This window comes from Littorina saxatilis, linkage group LG14 (genome assembly GCF_037325665.1).
Source record: "Littorina saxatilis isolate snail1 linkage group LG14, US_GU_Lsax_2.0, whole genome shotgun sequence".
Taxonomy (NCBI): Eukaryota; Metazoa; Mollusca; class Gastropoda; order Littorinimorpha; family Littorinidae; genus Littorina; species Littorina saxatilis.
In genome coordinates, this window is record NC_090258.1 from 43883252 (window position 1) to 43903742 (window position 20491).

Sequence of the window (20491 nt, forward strand, 5' to 3'; positions counted from 1 at the left end):
CAGCTAAGTTGAGTCAATAAACGACAGAAACAAATCACCCATAGCCTTCTGCACGGTCATTTCATCTCCACAGCTAAGTTGAGTCAATAAACGACAGAAACAAATCACCCATAGCCTTCTGCACGGTCATTTCATCTCCACAGCTAAGTTGAGTCAATCAACGACAGAAACAAATCCGCACAAAACCACGTGCAGATAAACATATTTAAAACACATAAAACACATACATACAGCAAGCAGACAAAATCAAACAGTCGATATCTACATCCTGTCATTGCACACTGACTTCATGCTGTTCCATCTACAACCATATCCAAAAACCAAAAAATATGAAGTTTACAGAAAGAAGTCTTGGATATAGACACTTTTTTCAGGAGGTTAAACATGCAAATAAGTGATAATGGTAATAAACAAGAGGCGAAGCCTTCAAGGCTCACGTAAGAAATCGACAAACAGTAACACAAACTCAATCACTCCGTCACACATACACACACACAGTAAGCATAGGTGACACGGTGCAAGAGTGCGAGACACTAGATCTAGTGTCTGTCTGTAGCCTACTTACGGGGACACGACTGCCAGATGGCCAGATCGACACTGCGCTTTCGACAGCGCTTCCTCGCGCAGACACTGGAAACACGCTGTGCAGATTAACCTGTGGGAAATCTCCTTTGGCATCTTCTTTATCTATTTTTCTGGAGCTACGAAACCGAACAATGTGAAATCGTCTTCTCCGAATCGGCGAACTGCAGCTCGGTGATAACTGTATCTATACCACAATCCTTCACGCGATCTGACCTAACCTTGACCCCTGACCTGGTCTACATACCACACACGAAACAAACCAGTGAGCTGTTTTTACCCCCCCAAAACCCCCCACCACCCGTTTTCTTTGGATACACACTTTAACTACATACGTGCCGACGAAATGTTGATCATTGCTTCAATACTTTGAAGCTGTTGCTTGAATAATAACCAGGTAAATTAGTATTTCGGTGTTCAGTCAAATGTTAAAGTTTCTACCACAGACATACATATATACGCACGCACGCACAGACAGACAAAAGTTAGCATCGCATAGGCTACACTTACGTGAGCCAAAAACAAAGAGACAAACAAACAACAAAAACAATGTTTATTTATAAAAGCTAAGTAATTTTACTAAAAAGAAACAAATTATGACCGGCACGGGTGGCCTAGTGGTAAGGCGTCCGCCCCGTGATCGGGAGGTCGTGGGTTCGAACTCCGGCCGGGTCTTTAAAATTGGCAATCTAGTGGCTGCTCCGCCTTGCGTCTGGCATTATGGGGTTAGTGCTAGGACTGGTTGGTCCGGTGTCAGAATAATGTGACTGGGTGAGACATGAAGCCTGTGCTGCGACTTCTGTCTTGTGTGTGGCGCACGTTAAATGTCAAAGCAGCACCGCCCTGATATGGCTCTTCGTGGTCGGCTGGGCGTTAAGCAAACAAACAAACAAACAAACAAATTATGCAAACATAAAAACTTCCTGGAAAACTAGGATATCACTTAGAGCAGAAGGTTTTCCCTTCAATGAGGTGTTGATTCGTTTTGAATTGATGACGGCTGATTGTATTAGTCAAACATAAAGCGTTGTATACATTCTTTACAAATAACGTAATGCTAAATTAAAAGAATGGCATATAACGTGTCATCCTGAAATCATGAATGTTTTATTAACTTAATGATTTAGTTTCTCTTGATTGCAAGAAAATCCTTATTCATGTCAATAGTCAATGGTGATATATTATGAAGAATCGGCTTGGTTTTCAACGAACGACCCAAGAAGGTTGAATTAAACCGCCAAGCAAAAGTTGCTGAAAGCAATAAGTTCTGCAGCTCTGAACAATTTATAGGTAAAAACGAGCAGAAACGAACACAGAAATAATTTTCTTTTGCAGGTAAGTTTTCTTTTGTCATACATAAACAAACACTCGAACTTGAACAAAATAAAACTTGATGAAAAGCAATGTTTTTGTATATGCAGATTTAGAATATATAGCTTTAACACAACAAGAAAAACACTGAACAATTCATATTTTTATCTGAAGAAGATAAAAAGATAATAATAATAATAATGATAATAATAATAAAACATTCTTTTATAGCGCTGTTCACCGCCAAATGGCACCGGCACGGTTGGCCTAGTGGTAAGGCGTCCGCCCCGTTATCGGCCGGGTCATACCTAAGAATTTAAAATTGGCAATCTAGTGGCTGCTCCGCCTTGCGTCTGGCATTATGGGGTTAGTGCTAGGACTGGTTGGTCCGGTGTCAGAATAATGTGACTGGGTGAGACATGAAGCCTGTGCTGCGACTTCTGTCTTGTGTGTGGCGCACGTTATATGTCAAAGCAGCACCGCCCTGATAGGCCCTTCGTGGTCGGCTGGGCGTTAAGCAAACAAACAAACAAACCGCCAAATGGCAGTCTCATGGCGCTTTACATTAGACATTAAAATTCAACATATTACATATAAAAAGTTTCCTCGTAAGAAATAACACAAACATTAAAAAAATTCATAGACAACGACCACTTACAGTTATATAAGAAAGATAATCTAGAAAAATTGTTTTGAAAAGAGATGAAAAATACGTAAGATAAATAATAGACACATAGCTACACATAAAAAGTCCGACAATAAAACAGAACTTACATAAAAGCGTACAGATCTAAAACAGAACGAAGATGTGACACAGACTGTGGGGCAACAAAGTAAACAACTAACAACAGGCATACTGTATTATAATACTACATTAGGACTTTTAAACCCAATACACATTAAAACATCGAATTCAATTTATCATATAATACAGGCATTAATACTAATAGCTACCATTTTATAAACAACAACCAGATACATAATTATGATCCTCTACATGTAGAAGGTTAAAAACAACCAGTCAACAAGCAAACTTATCATTCAGCACATTCACTCACAAGTCACATGCACACAGTTACAATTAAATGCAGTTTCCATACACATGTAGTTTTTCGGGCATTTTCCCACTCTCTCTCTGTCTCACCCAATATAACCTCCCTCGTTCCCCCTCTCTCTCTGTCTCACCCAATATAACCTCCCTCTTTCCCACTCTCTCTCTGTCTCATCCAATATAACCTCCCTCTTTCCCACTCTCTCTCTCTGTCTCACCCAATATAACCTCCCTCTTTCCCACTCTCTCTCTGTCTCACCCAATATAACCTCCCTCTTTCCCACTCTCTCTCTGTCTCATCCAATATAACCTCCCTCTTTCCCACTCTCTCTCTCTGTCTCACCCAATATAACCTCCCTCTTTCCCACTCTCTCTCTGTCTCACCCAATATAACCTCCCTCCTTCCCACTCTCTCTCTGTCTCATCCAATATAACCTCCCTCTTTCCCACTCTCTCTCTGTCTCACCCAATATAACCTCCCTCCTTCCCACTCTCTCTCTCTGTCTCACCCAATATAACCTCCCTCTTTCCCACTCTCTCTCTGTCTCACCCAATATAACCTCCCTCCTTCCCACTCTCTCTCTGTCTCACCCAATATAACCTCCCTCCTTCCCACTCTCTCTCTGTCTCACCCAATATAACCTCCCTCCTTCCCACTCTCTCTCTGTCTCATCCAATATAACCTCCCTCCTTCCCACTCTCTCTCTGTCTCACCCAATATAACCTCCCTCTTTCCCACTCTCTCTCTGTCTCACCCAATATAACCTCCCTCTTTCCCACTCTCTCTCTGTCTCACCCAATATAACCTCCCTCTTTCCCACTCTCTCTCTGTCTCATCCAATATAACCTCCCTCTTTCCCACACTCTCTCTGTCTCACCCAATATAACCTCCCTCCTTCCCACACTCTCTCTCTGTCTCACCCAATATAACCTCCCTCTTTCCCACTCTCTCTCTCTCTGTCTCACCCAATATAACCTCCCTCTTTCCCACTCTCTCTCTCTGTCTCACCCAATATAACCTCCCTCTTTCCCACTCTCTCTCTCTGTCTCACCCAATATAACCTCCCTCTTTCCCACTCTCTCTCTGTCTCATCCAATATAACCTCCCTCTTTCCCACTCTCTCTCTGTCTCACCCAATATAACCTCCCTCTTTCCCACTCTCTCTCTGTCTCATCCAATATAACCTCCCTCCTTCCCACTCTCTCTCTGTCTCACCCAATATAACCTCCCTCCTTCCCACTCTCTCTCTCTGTCTCACCCAATATAACCTCCCTCTTTCCCACTCTCTCTCTCTGTCTCACCCAATATAACCTCCCTCCTTCCCACTCTCTCTCTGTCTCACCCAATATAACCTCCCTCCTTCCCACTCTCTCTCTGTCTCACCCAATATAACCTCCCTCCTTCCCACTCTCTCTCTGTCTCACCCAATATAACCTCCCTCTTTCCCACTCTCTCTCTCTGTCTCACCCAATATAACCTCCCTCCTTCCCACTCTCTCTCTCTGTCTCACCCAATATAACCTCCCTCCTTCCCACACTCTCTCTGTCTCACCCAATATAACCTCCCTCCTTCCCACTCTCTCTCTCTGTCTGTCTCACCCAATATAACCTCCCTCCTTCCCACTCTCTCTCTGTCTCACCCAATATAACCTCCCTCCTTCCCACTCTCTCTCTCTGTCTGTCTCACCCAATATAACCTCCCTCCTTCCCACACTCTCTGTCTGTCTCACCCAATATAACCTCCCTCCTTCCCACTCTCTCTCTCTGTCTGTCTCACCCAATATAACCTCCCTCCTTCCCACTCTCTCTCTCTGTCTCACCCAATATAACCTCCCTCCTTCCCACTCTCTCTCTGTCTCACCCAATATAACCTCCCTCCTTCCCACACTCTCTGTCTGTCTCACCCAATATAACCTCCCTCCTTCCCACTCTCTCTCTCTGTCTGTCTCACCCAATATAACCTCCCTCCTTCCCACTCTCTCTCTCTGTCTCACCCAATATAACCTCCCTCCTTCCCACTCTCTCTCTGTCTCACCCAATATAACCTCCCTCCTTCCCACTCTCTCTCTGTCTCACCCAATATAACCTCCCTCCTTCCCACTCTCTCTCTGTCTCACCCAATATAACCTCCCTCCTTCCCACTCTCTCTCTCTGTCTGTCTCACCCAATATAACCTCCCTCCTTCCCACACTCTCTCTGTCTCACCCAATATAACCTCCCTCCTTCCCACTCTCTCTCTGTCTCACCCAATATAACCTCCCTCTTTCCCACTCTCTCTCTGTCTCACCCAATATAACCTCCCTCTTTCCCACTCTCTCTGTCTCACCCAATATAACCTCCCTCTTTCCCACTCTCTCTCTGTCTCACCCAATATAACCTCCCTCTTTCCCACTCTCTCTCTCTGTCTCACCCAATATAACCTCCCTCCTTCCCACTCTCTCTCTGTCTCACCCAATATAACCTCCCTCCTTCCCACTCTCTCTCTGTCTCACCCAATATAACCTCCCTCTTTCCCACTCTCTCTCTCTGTCTCACCCAATATAACCTCCCTCCTTCCCACTCTCTCTCTGTCTCACCCAATATAACCTCCCTCCTTCCCACTCTCTCTCTCTGTCTCACCCAATATAACCTCCCTCCTTCCCACTCTCTGTCTGTCTCACCCAATATAACCTCCGTCCTTCCCACACTCTCTCTCTGTCTCACCCAATATAACCTCCCTCCTTCCCACTCTCTCTCTGTCTCACCCAATATAACCTCCCTCTTTCCCACTCTCTCTCTGTCTCACCCAATATAACCTCCCTCTTTCCCACTCTCTCTCTGTCTCATCCAATATAACCTCCCTCTTTCCCACTCTCTCTCTCTGTCTCACCCAATATAACCTCCCTCTTTCCCACTCTCTCTCTGTCTCATCCAATATAACCTCCCTCTTTCCCACTCTCTCTCTCTGTCTCACCCAATATAACCTCCCTCTTTCCCACTCTCTCTCTGTCTCATCCAATATAACCTCCCTCTTTCCCACTCTCTCTCTCTGTCTCACCCAATATAACCTCCCTCTTTCCCACTCTCTCTCTGTCTCATCCAATATAACCTCCCTCTTTCCCACTCTCTCTCTGTCTCACCCAATATAACCTCCCTCTTTCCCACTCTCTCTCTGTCTCACCCAATATAACCTCCCTCTTTCCCACTCTCTCTCTGTCTCATCCAATATAACCTCCCTCTTTCCCACTCTCTCTCTCTGTCTCACCCAATATAACCTCCCTCTTTCCCACTCTCTCTCTGTCTCATCCAATATAACCTCCCTCTTTCCCACTCTCTCTCTGTCTCACCCAATATAACCTCCCTCTTTCCCACTCTCTCTCTGTCTCATCCAATATAACCTCCCTCTTTCCCACTCTCTCTCTCTGTCTCACCCAATATAACCTCCCTCTTTCCCACTCTCTCTCTGTCTCATCCAATATAACCTCCCTCTTTCCCACTCTCTCTCTGTCTCACCCAATATAACCTCCCTCTTTCCCACTCTCTCTCTGTCTCACCCAATATAACCTCCCTCTTTCCCACTCTCTCTCTGTCTCATCCAATATAACCTCCCTCTTTCCCACTCTCTCTCTCTGTCTCACCCAATATAACCTCCCTCTTTCCCACTCTCTCTCTGTCTCATCCAATATAACCTCCCTCTTTCCCACTCTCTCTCTGTCTCACCCAATATAACCTCCCTCTTTCCCACTCTCTCTCTGTCTCATCCAATATAACCTCCCTCTTTCCCACTCTCTCTCTCTGTCTCACCCAATATAACCTCCCTCTTTCCCACTCTCTCTCTGTCTCATCCAATATAACCTCCCTCTTTCCCACTCTCTCTCTGTCTCACCCAATATAACCTCCCTCTTTCCCACTCTCTCTCTCTGTCTCACCCAATATAACCTCCCTCCTTCCCACTCTCTCTCTCTGTCTCACCCAATATAACCTCCCTCCTTCCCACTCTCTCTCTCTGTCTCACCCAATATAACCTCCCTCTTTCCCACACTCTCTCTGTCTCACCCAATATAACCTCCCTCCTTCCCACTCTCTCTCTGTCTCACCCAATATAACCTCCCTCCTTCCCACTCTCTGTCTGTCTCACCCAATATAACCTCCCTCTTTCCCACTCTCTCTCTCTGTCTCACCCAATATAACCTCCCTCCTTCCCACTCTCTCTCTGTCTCACCCAATATAACCTCCCTCCTTCCCACTCTCTCTCTGTCTCACCCAATATAACCTCCCTCCTTCCCACTCTCTCTCTCTGTCTGTCTCACCCAATATAACCTCCCTCCTTCCCACTCTCTCTCTGTCTCACCCAATATAACCTCCCTCCTTCCCACTCTCTCTCTCTGTCTCACCCAATATAACCTCCCTCTTTCCCACTCTCTCTCTGTCTCACCCAATATAACCTCCCTCCTTCCCACACTCTCTCTGTCTCACCCAATATAACCTCCCTCCTTCCCACACTCTCTCTCTGTCTCACCCAATATAACCTCCCTCCTTCCCACTCTCTCTCTGTCTCACCCAATATAACCTCCCTCCTTCCCACTCTCTCTCTCTGTCTCACCCAATATAACCTCCCTCCTTCCCACTCTCTCTCTGTCTCACCCAATATAACCTCCCTCCTTCCCACTCTCTCTCTCTGTCTCACCCAATATAACCTCCCTCTTTCCCACTCTCTCTCTGTCTCACCCAATATAACCTCCCTCCTTCCCACTCTCTCTCTCTGTCTCACCCAATATAACCTCCCTCCTTCCCACTCTCTCTCTCTGTCTCACCCAATATAACCTCCCTCCTTCCCACACTCTCTCTGTCTGTCTCACCCAATATAACCTCCCTCCTTCCCACTCTCTCTCTGTCTCACCCAATATAACCTCCCTCCTTCCCACACTCTCTCTCTGTCTCACCCAATATAACCTCCCTCCTTCCCACACTCTCTCTCTCTGTCTCACCCAATATAACCTCCCTCCTTCCCACTCTCTCTCTCTCTGTCTGTCTCACCCAATATAACCTCCCTCCTTCCCACTCTCTCTCTCTCTCTCTGTCTCACCCAATATAACCTCCCTCCTTCCCACTCTCTCTCTGTCTCACCCAATATAACCTCCCTCCTTCCCACACTCTCTCTCTGTCTCACCCAATATAACCTCCCTCCTTCCCACACTCTCTCTCTCTGTCTCACCCAATATAACCTCCCTCCTTCCCACACTCTCTCTCTGTCTCACCCAATATAACCTCCCTCCTTCCCACACTCTCTCTCTCTGTCTCACCCAATATAACCTCCCTCCTTCCCACTCTCTCTCTGTCTCACCCAATATAACCTCCCTCCTTCCCACACTCTCTCTCTGTCTCACCCAATATAACCTCCCTCCTTCCCACTCTCTCTCTGTCTCACCCAATATAACCTCCCTCCTTCCCACTCTCTCTCTCTGTCTCACCCAATATAACCTCCCTCCTTCCCACTCTCTCTCTCTGTCTCACCCAATATAACCTCCCTCCTTCCCACTCTCTCTCTGTCTCACCCAATATAACCTCCCTCCTTCCCACACTCTCTCTGTCTCACCCAATATAACCTCCCTCCTTCCCACTCTCTCTCTCTGTCTCACCCAATATAACCTCCCTCCTTCCCACACTCTCTCTGTCTCACCCAATATAACCTCCCTCCTTCCCACACTCTCTCTGTCTCACCCAATATAACCTCCCTCTTTCCCACTCTCTCTCTGTCTCACCCAATATAACCTCCCTCCTTCCCACTCTCTCTCTGTCTCACCCAATATAACCTCCCTCCTTCCCACTCTCTCTCTGTCTCACCCAATATAACCTCCCTCCTTCCCACACTCTCTCTCTGTCTCACCCAATATAACCTCCGTCCTTCCCACTCTCTCTCTGTCTCACCCAATATAACCTCCCTCCTTCCCACACTCTCTCTCTGTCTGTCTCACCCAATATAACCTCCCTCCTTCCCACTCTCTCTCTGTCTCACCCAATATAACCTCCCTCCTTCCCACACTCTCTCTCTGTCTCACCCAATATAACCTCCCTCCTTCCCACACTCTCTCTCTGTCTGTCTCACCCAATATAACCTCCCTCCTTCCCACTCTCTCTCTGTCTCACCCAATATAACCTCCGTCCTTCCCACTCTCTCTCTGTCTCACCCAATATAACCTCCCTCCTTCCCACTCTCTCTCTGTCTCACCCAATATAACCTCCCTCCTTCCCACTCTCTCTCTGTCTCACCCAATATAACCTCCCTCCTTCCCACACTCTCTCTGTCTCATCCAATATAACCTCCCTCCTTCCCACTCTCTCTCTGTCTCACCCAATATAACCTCCCTCCTTCCCACTCTCTCTCTCTGTCTCACCCAATATAACCTCCCTCCTTCCCACTCTCTCTCTCTGTCTCACCCAATATAACCTCCCTCCTTCCCACTCTCTCTCTCTGTCTCACCCAATATAACCTCCCTCCTTCCCACTCTCTCTCTGTCTCACCCAATATAACCTCCCTCCTTCCCACACTCTCTCTGTCTCACCCAATATAACCTCCCTCCTTCCCACACTCTCTCTGTCTCACCCAATATAACCTCCCTCCTTCCCACACTCTCTCTGTCTCACCCAATATAACCTCCCTCCTTCCCACTCTCTCTCTCTGTCTCACCCAATATAACCTCCCTCCTTCCCACACTCTCTCTCTGTCTCACCCAATATAACCTCCCTCCTTCCCACTCTCTCTCTCTGTCTCACCCAATATAACCTCCCTCCTTCCCACTCTCTCTCTCTGTCTCACCCAATATAACCTCCCTCCTTCCCACTCTCTCTCTCTGTCTCACCCAATATAACCTCCCTCCTTCCCACTCTCTCTCTGTCTCACCCAATATAACCTCCCTCCTTCCCACTCTCTCTCTGTCTCACCCAATATAACCTCCCTCCTTCCCACTCTCTCTCTGTCTCACCCAATATAACCTCCCTCCTTCCCACTCTCTCTCTGTCTCACCCAATATAACCTCCCTCCTTCCCACTCTCTCTCTGTCTCACCCAATATAACCTCCCTCCTTCCCACACTCTCTCTCTGTCTCACCCAATATAACCTCCCTCCTTCCCACTCTCTCTCTCTGTCTCACCCAATATAACCTCCCTCCTTCCCACACTCTCTCTGTCTCACCCAATATAACCTCCCTCTTTCCCACTCTCTCTCTGTCTCACCCAATATAACCTCCCTCTTTCCCACTCTCTCTCTCTGTCTCACCCAATATAACCTCCCTCTTTCCCACTCTCTCTCTGTCTCACCCAATATAACCTCCCTCCTTCCCACTCTCTCTCTGTCTCACCCAATATAACCTCCCTCCTTCCCACACTCTCTCTCTGTCTCACCCAATAAAACCTCCCTCCTTCCCACTCTCTCTCTGTCTCACCCAATATAACCTCCCTCCTTCCCACTCTCTCTCTGTCTCACCCAATATAACCTCCCTCCTTCCCACTCTCTCTCTGTCTCACCCAATATAACCTCCCTCCTTCCCACACTCTCTCTGTCTCACCCAATATAACCTCCCTCCTTCCCACTCTCTCTCTGTCTCACCCAATATAACCTCCCTCCTTCCCACTCTCTCTCTGTCTCACCCAATATAACCTCCCTCCTTCCCACTCTCTCTCTGTCTCACCCAATATAACCTCCCTCCTTCCCACTCTCTCTCTCTGTCTCACCCAATATAACCTCCCTCCTTCCCACTCTCTCTCTCTGTCTCACCCAATATAACCTCCCTCCTTCCCACACTCTCTCTCTGTCTCACCCAATATAACCTCCCTCCTTCCCACTCTCTCTCTGTCTCACCCAATATAACCTCCCTCTTTCCCACTCTCTCTCTGTCTCACCCAATATAACCTCCCTCCTTCCCACTCTCTCTCTCTGTCGCACCCAATATAACCTCCCTCCTTCCCACTCTCTCTCTGTCTCACCCAATATAACCTCCCTCCTTCCCACTCTCTCTCTGTCTCACCCAATATAACCTCCCTCCTTCCCACTCTCTCTCTCTGTCTCACCCAATATAACCTCCCTCCTTCCCACTCTCTCTCTCTGTCTCACCCAATATAACCTCCCTCCTTCCCACTCTCTCTCTCTCTGTCTCACCCAATATAACCTCCCTCCTTCCCACACTCTCTCTGTCTCACCCAATATAACCTCCCTCCTTCCCACTCTCTCTCTCTGTCTGTCTCACCCAATATAACCTCCCTCCTTCCCACACTCTCTCTGTCTCACCCAATATAACCTCCCTCCTTCCCACTCTCTCTCTGTCTCACCCAATATAACCTCCCTCTTTCCCACTCTCTCTCTGTCTCACCCAATATAACCTCCCTCTTTCCCACTCTCTCTCTGTCTCACCCAATATAACCTCCCTCTTTCCCACTCTCTCTCTGTCTCACCCAATATAACCTCCCTCTTTCCCACTCTCTCTCTCTGTCTCACCCAATATAACCTCCCTCCTTCCCACTCTCTCTCTGTCTCACCCAATATAACCTCCCTCCTTCCCACTCTTTCTCTGTCTCACCCAATATAACCTCCCTCTTTCCCACTCTCTCTCTCTGTCTCACCCAATATAACCTCCCTCCTTCCCACTCTCTCTCTGTCTCACCCAATATAACCTCCCTCCTTCCCACTCTCTCTCTCTGTCTCACCCAATATAACCTCCCTCCTTCCCACTCTCTGTCTGTCTCACCCAATATAACCTCCGTCCTTCCCACACTCTCTCTCTGTCTCACCCAATATAACCTCCCTCCTTCCCACTCTCTCTCTGTCTCACCCAATATAACCTCCCTCTTTCCCACTCTCTCTCTGTCTCACCCAATATAACCTCCCTCTTTCCCACTCTCTCTCTGTCTCATCCAATATAACCTCCCTCTTTCCCACTCTCTCTCTCTGTCTCACCCAATATAACCTCCCTCTTTCCCACTCTCTCTCTGTCTCATCCAATATAACCTCCCTCTTTCCCACTCTCTCTCTCTGTCTCACCCAATATAACCTCCCTCTTTCCCACTCTCTCTCTGTCTCATCCAATATAACCTCCCTCTTTCCCACTCTCTCTCTCTGTCTCACCCAATATAACCTCCCTCTTTCCCACTCTCTCTCTGTCTCATCCAATATAACCTCCCTCTTTCCCACTCTCTCTCTGTCTCACCCAATATAACCTCCCTCTTTCCCACTCTCTCTCTGTCTCACCCAATATAACCTCCCTCTTTCCCACTCTCTCTGTCTCACCCAATATAACCTCCCTCTTTCCCACTCTCTCTCTGTCTCACCCAATATAACCTCCCTCTTTCCCACTCTCTCTCTCTGTCTCACCCAATATAACCTCCCTCCTTCCCACTCTCTCTCTGTCTCACCCAATATAACCTCCCTCCTTCCCACTCTCTCTCTGTCTCACCCAATATAACCTCCCTCTTTCCCACTCTCTCTCTCTGTCTCACCCAATATAACCTCCCTCCTTCCCACTCTCTCTCTGTCTCACCCAATATAACCTCCCTCCTTCCCACTCTCTCTCTCTGTCTCACCCAATATAACCTCCCTCCTTCCCACTCTCTGTCTGTCTCACCCAATATAACCTCCGTCCTTCCCACACTCTCTCTCTGTCTCACCCAATATAACCTCCCTCCTTCCCACTCTCTCTCTGTCTCACCCAATATAACCTCCCTCTTTCCCACTCTCTCTCTGTCTCACCCAATATAACCTCCCTCTTTCCCACTCTCTCTCTGTCTCATCCAATATAACCTCCCTCTTTCCCACTCTCTCTCTCTGTCTCACCCAATATAACCTCCCTCTTTCCCACTCTCTCTCTGTCTCATCCAATATAACCTCCCTCTTTCCCACTCTCTCTCTCTGTCTCACCCAATATAACCTCCCTCTTTCCCACTCTCTCTCTGTCTCATCCAATATAACCTCCCTCTTTCCCACTCTCTCTCTCTGTCTCACCCAATATAACCTCCCTCTTTCCCACTCTCTCTCTGTCTCATCCAATATAACCTCCCTCTTTCCCACTCTCTCTCTGTCTCACCCAATATAACCTCCCTCTTTCCCACTCTCTCTCTGTCTCACCCAATATAACCTCCCTCTTTCCCACTCTCTCTCTGTCTCATCCAATATAACCTCCCTCTTTCCCACTCTCTCTCTCTGTCTCACCCAATATAACCTCCCTCTTTCCCACTCTCTCTCTGTCTCATCCAATATAACCTCCCTCTTTCCCACTCTCTCTCTGTCTCACCCAATATAACCTCCCTCTTTCCCACTCTCTCTCTGTCTCATCCAATATAACCTCCCTCTTTCCCACTCTCTCTCTCTGTCTCACCCAATATAACCTCCCTCTTTCCCACTCTCTCTCTGTCTCATCCAATATAACCTCCCTCTTTCCCACTCTCTCTCTGTCTCACCCAATATAACCTCCCTCTTTCCCACTCTCTCTCTGTCTCACCCAATATAACCTCCCTCTTTCCCACTCTCTCTCTGTCTCATCCAATATAACCTCCCTCTTTCCCACTCTCTCTCTCTGTCTCACCCAATATAACCTCCCTCTTTCCCACTCTCTCTCTGTCTCATCCAATATAACCTCCCTCTTTCCCACTCTCTCTCTGTCTCACCCAATATAACCTCCCTCTTTCCCACTCTCTCTCTGTCTCATCCAATATAACCTCCCTCTTTCCCACTCTCTCTCTCTGTCTCACCCAATATAACCTCCCTCTTTCCCACTCTCTCTCTGTCTCATCCAATATAACCTCCCTCTTTCCCACTCTCTCTCTGTCTCACCCAATATAACCTCCCTCTTTCCCACTCTCTCTCTCTGTCTCACCCAATATAACCTCCCTCCTTCCCACTCTCTCTCTCTGTCTCACCCAATATAACCTCCCTCCTTCCCACTCTCTCTCTCTGTCTCACCCAATATAACCTCCCTCTTTCCCACACTCTCTCTGTCTCACCCAATATAACCTCCCTCCTTCCCACTCTCTCTCTGTCTCACCCAATATAACCTCCCTCCTTCCCACTCTCTGTCTGTCTCACCCAATATAACCTCCCTCTTTCCCACTCTCTCTCTCTGTCTCACCCAATATAACCTCCCTCCTTCCCACTCTCTCTCTGTCTCACCCAATATAACCTCCCTCCTTCCCACTCTCTCTCTGTCTCACCCAATATAACCTCCCTCCTTCCCACTCTCTCTCTCTGTCTGTCTCACCCAATATAACCTCCCTCCTTCCCACTCTCTCTCTGTCTCACCCAATATAACCTCCCTCCTTCCCACTCTCTCTCTCTGTCTCACCCAATATAACCTCCCTCTTTCCCACTCTCTCTCTGTCTCACCCAATATAACCTCCCTCCTTCCCACACTCTCTCTGTCTCACCCAATATAACCTCCCTCCTTCCCACACTCTCTCTCTGTCTCACACAATATAACCTCCCTCCTTCCCACTCTCTCTCTGTCTCACCCAATATAACCTCCCTCCTTCCCACTCTCTCTCTCTGTCTCACCCAATATAACCTCCCTCCTTCCCACTCTCTCTCTGTCTCACCCAATATAACCTCCCTCCTTCCCACTCTCTCTCTCTGTCTCACCCAATATAACCTCCCTCTTTCCCACTCTCTCTCTGTCTCACCCAATATAACCTCCCTCCTTCCCACTCTCTCTCTCTGTCTCACCCAATATAACCTCCCTCCTTCCCACTCTCTCTCTCTGTCTCACCCAATATAACCTCCCTCCTTCCCACACTCTCTCTGTCTGTCTCACCCAATATAACCTCCCTCCTTCCCACTCTCTCTCTGTCTCACCCAATATAACCTCCCTCCTTCCCACACTCTCTCTCTGTCTCACCCAATATAACCTCCCTCCTTCCCACACTCTCTCTCTCTGTCTCACCCAATATAACCTCCCTCCTTCCCACTCTCTCTCTCTCTGTCTGTCTCACCCAATATAACCTCCCTCCTTCCCACTCTCTCTCTCTCTCTCTGTCTCACCCAATATAACCTCCCTCCTTCCCACTCTCTCTCTGTCTCACCCAATATAACCTCCCTCCTTCCCACACTCTCTCTCTGTCTCACCCAATATAACCTCCCTCCTTCCCACACTCTCTCTCTCTGTCTCACCCAATATAACCTCCCTCCTTCCCACACTCTCTCTCTGTCTCACCCAATATAACCTCCCTCCTTCCCACACTCTCTCTCTCTGTCTCACCCAATATAACCTCCCTCCTTCCCACTCTCTCTCTGTCTCACCCAATATAACCTCCCTCCTTCCCACACTCTCTCTCTGTCTCACCCAATATAACCTCCCTCCTTCCCACTCTCTCTCTGTCTCACCCAATATAACCTCCCTCCTTCCCACTCTCTCTCTCTGTCTCACCCAATATAACCTCCCTCCTTCCCACTCTCTCTCTCTGTCTCACCCAATATAACCTCCCTCCTTCCCACTCTCTCTCTGTCTCACCCAATATAACCTCCCTCCTTCCCACACTCTCTCTGTCTCACCCAATATAACCTCCCTCCTTCCCACTCTCTCTCTCTGTCTCACCCAATATAACCTCCCTCCTTCCCACACTCTCTCTGTCTCACCCAATATAACCTCCCTCCTTCCCACACTCTCTCTGTCTCACCCAATATAACCTCCCTCTTTCCCACTCTCTCTCTGTCTCACCCAATATAACCTCCCTCCTTCCCACTCTCTCTCTGTCTCACCCAATATAACCTCCCTCCTTCCCACTCTCTCTCTGTCTCACCCAATATAACCTCCCTCCTTCCCACACTCTCTCTCTGTCTCACCCAATATAACCTCCGTCCTTCCCACTCTCTCTCTGTCTCACCCAATATAACCTCCCTCCTTCCCACACTCTCTCTCTGTCTGTCTCACCCAATATAACCTCCCTCCTTCCCACTCTCTCTCTGTCTCACCCAATATAACCTCCCTCCTTCCCACACTCTCTCTCTGTCTCACCCAATATAACCTCCCTCCTTCCCACACTCTCTCTCTGTCTGTCTCACCCAATATAACCTCCCTCCTTCCCACTCTCTCTCTGTCTCACCCAATATAACCTCCGTCCTTCCCACTCTCTCTCTGTCTCACCCAATATAACCTCCCTCCTTCCCACTCTCTCTCTGTCTCACCCAATATAACCTCCCTCCTTCCCACTCTCTCTCTGTCTCACCCAATATAACCTCCCTCCTTCCCACACTCTCTCTGTCTCATCCAATATAACCTCCCTCCTTCCCACTCTCTCTCTGTCTCACCCAATATAACCTCCCTCCTTCCCACTCTCTCTCTCTGTCTCACCCAATATAACCTCCCTCCTTCCCACTCTCTCTCTCTGTCTCACCCAATATAACCTCCCTCCTTCCCACTCTCTCTCTCTGTCTCACCCAATATAACCTCCCTCCTTCCCACTCTCTCTCTGTCTCACCCAATATAACCTCCCTCCTTCCCACACTCTCTCTGTCTCACCCAATATAACCTCCCTCCTTCCCACACTCTCTCTGTCTCACCCAATATAACCTCCCTCCTTCCCACACTCTCTCTGTCTCACCCAATATAACCTCCCTCCTTCCCACTCTCTCTCTCTGTCTCACCCAATATAACCTCCCTCCTTCCCACACTCTCTCTCTGTCTCACCCAATATAACCTCCCTCCTTCCCACTCTCTCTCTCTGTCTCACCCAATATAACCTCCCTCCTTCCCACTCTCTCTCTCTGTCTCACCCAATATAACCTCCCTCCTTCCCACTCTCTCTCTCTGTCTCACCCAATATAACCTCCCTCCTTCCCACTCTCTCTCTGTCTCACCCAATATAACCTCCCTCCTTCCCACTCTCTCTCTGTCTCACCCAATATAACCTCCCTCCTTCCCACTCTCTCTCTGTCTCACCCAATATAACCTCCCTCCTTCCCACTCTCTCTCTGTCTCACCCAATATAACCTCCCTCCTTCCCACTCTCTCTCTGTCTCACCCAATATAACCTCCCTCCTTCCCACACTCTCTCTCTGTCTCACCCAATATAACCTCCCTCCTTCCCACTCTCTCTCTCTGTCTCACCCAATATAACCTCCCTCCTTCCCACACTCTCTCTGTCTCACCCAATATAACCTCCCTCTTTCCCACTCTCTCTCTGTCTCACCCAATATAACCTCCCTCTTTCCCACTCTCTCTCTCTGTCTCACCCAATATAACCTCCCTCTTTCCCACTCTCTCTCTGTCTCACCCAATATAACCTCCCTCCTTCCCACTCTCTCTCTGTCTCACCCAATATAACCTCCCTCCTTCCCACACTCTCTCTCTGTCTCACCCAATATAACCTCCCTCCTTCCCACTCTCTCTCTGTCTCACCCAATATAACCTCCCTCCTTCCCACTCTCTCTCTGTCTCACCCAATATAACCTCCCTCCTTCCCACTCTCTCTCTGTCTCACCCAATATAACCTCCCTCCTTCCCACACTCTCTCTGTCTCACCCAATATAACCTCCCTCCTTCCCACTCTCTCTCTGTCTCACCCAATATAACCTCCCTCCTTCCCACTCTCTCTCTGTCTCACCCAATATAACCTCCCTCCTTCCCACTCTCTCTCTGTCTCACCCAATATAACCTCCCTCCTTCCCACTCTCTCTCTCTGTCTCACCCAATATAACCTCCCTCCTTCCCACTCTCTCTCTCTGTCTCACCCAATATAACCTCCCTCCTTCCCACACTCTCTCTCTGTCTCACCCAATATAACCTCCCTCCTTCCCACTCTCTCTCTGTCTCACCCAATATAACCTCCCTCTTTCCCACTCTCTCTCTGTCTCACCCAATATAACCTCCCTCCTTCCCACTCTCTCTCTCTGTCTCACCCAATATAACCTCCCTCCTTCCCACTCTCTCTCTGTCTCACCCAATATAACCTCCCTCCTTCCCACTCTCTCTCTGTCTCACCCAATATAACCTCCCTCCTTCCCACTCTCTCTCTCTGTCTCACCCAATATAACCTCCCTCCTTCCCACTCTCTCTCTCTGTCTCACCCAATATAACCTCCCTCCTTCCCACTCTCTCTCTCTCTGTCTCACCCAATATAACCTCCCTCCTTCCCACACTCTCTCTGTCTCACCCAATATAACCTCCCTCCTTCCCACACTCTCTCTGTCTCACCCAATATAACCTCCCTCCTTCCCACACTCTCTCTGTCTCACCCAATATAACCTCCCTCCTTCCCACTCTCTCTCTCTCTGTCTCACCCAATATAACCTCCCTCCTTCCCACTCTCTCTCTCTCTGTCTCACCCAATATAACCTCCCTCCTTCCCACTCTCTCTCTGTCTCACCCAATATAACCTCCCTCCTTCCCACACTCTCTCTGTCTCACCCAATATAACCTCCCTCTTTCCCACTCTCTCTCTGTCTCACCCAATATAACCTCCCTCCTTCCCACTCTCTCTCTGTCTCACCCAATATAACCTCCCTCCTTCCCACTCTCTCTCTCTGTCTCACCCAATATAACCTCCCTCCTTCCCACACTCTCTCTGTCTCACCCAATATAACCTCCCTCCTTCCCACACTCTCTCTGTCTCACCCAATATAACCTCCCTCCTTCCCACACTCTCTCTGTCTCACCCAATATAACCTCCCTCCTTCCCACTCTCTCTCTCTCTGTCTCACCCAATATAACCTCCCTCCTTCCCACACTCTCTCTGTCTCACCCAATATAACCTCCCTCCTTCCCACTCTCTCTCTGTCTCACCCAATATAACCTCCCTCCTTCCCACACTCTCTCTGTCTCACCCAATATAACCTCCCTCCTTCCCACACTCTCTCTGTCTCACCCAATATAACCTCCCTCTTTCCCACTCTCTCTCTGTCTCACCCAATATAACCTCCCTCTTTCCCACACTCTCTCTGTCTCACCCAATATAACCTCCCTCCTTCCCACTCTCTCTCTGTCTCACCCAATATAACCTCCCTCCTTCCCACTCTCTCTCTGTCTCATCCAATATAACCTCCCTCCTTCCCACTCTCTCTCTCTGTCTCACCCAATATAACCTCCCTCCTTCCCACTCTCTCTCTGTCTCACCCAATATAACCTCCCTCCTTCCCACTCTCTCTCTGTCTCACCCAATATAACCTCCCTCCTTCCCACACTCTCTCTGTCTCACCCAATATAACCTCCCTCTTTCCCACACTCTCTCTGTCTCACCCAATATAACCTCCCTCCTTCCCACTCTCTCTCTCTGTCTCACCCAATATAACCTCCCTCCTTCCCACTCTCTCTCTGTCTCACCCAATATAACCTCCCTCTTTCCCACTCTCTCTCTGTCTCACCCAATATAACCTCCCTCTTTCCCACTCTCTCTCTGTCTCACCCAATATAACCTCCCTCTTTCCCACTCTCTCTCTGTCTCACCCAATATAACCTCCCTCTTTCCCACTCTCTCTCTCTGTCTCACCCAATATAACCTCCCTCCTTCCCACTCTCTCTCTGTCTCACCCAATATAACCTCCCTCCTTCCCACTCTCTCTCTGTCTCACCCAATATAACCTCCCTCCTTCCCACTCTCTCTCTGTCTCACCCAATATAACCTCCCTCCTTCCCACTCTCTCTCTGTCTCACCCAATATAACCTCCCTCCTTCCCACACTCTCTCTGTCTCACCCAATATAACCTCCCTCCTTCCCACTCTCTCTCTCTCTGTCTCACCCAATATAACCTCCCTCCTTCCCACTCTCTCTCTGTCTCACCCAATATAACCTCCCTCCTTCCCACTCTCTCTCTGTCTCACCCAATATAACCTCCCTCCTTCCCACTCTCTCTCTGTCTCACCCAATATAACCTCCCTCTTTCCCACTCTCTCTCTCTGTCTCACCCAATATAACCTCCCTCCTTCCCACTCTCTCTCTGTCTCACCCAATATAACCTCCCTCCTTCCCACTCTCTCTCTGTCTCACCCAATATAACCTCCCTCCTTCCCACACTCTCTCTGTCTCACCCAATATAACCTCCCTCCTTCCCACTCTCTCTCTCTCTGTCTCACCCAATATAACCTCCCTCCTTCCCACTCTCTCTCTGTCTCACCCAATATAACCTCCCTCCTTCCCACTCTCTCTCTGTCTCACCCAATATAACCTCCCTCCTTCCCACTCTCTCTCTGTCTCACCCAATATAACCTCCCTCCTTCCCACTCTCTCTCTGTCTCACCCAATATAACCTCCCTCCTTCCCACTCTCTCTCTGTCTCACCCAATATAACCTCCCTCTTTCCCACTCTCTCTCTCTGTCTCACCCAATATAACCTCCCTCCTTCCCACTCTCTCTCTCTGTCTCACCCAATATAACCTCCCTCCTTCCCACACTCTCTCTGTCTCACCCAATATAACCTCCCTCCTTCCCACTCTCTCTCTGTCTCACCCAATATAACCTCCCTCCTTCCCACACTCTCTCTGTCTCACCCAATATAACCTCCCTCTTTCCCACTCTCTCTCTGTCTCACCCAATATAACCTCCCTCCTTCCCACTCTCTCTCTGTCTCACCCAATATAACCTCCCTCCTTCCCACTC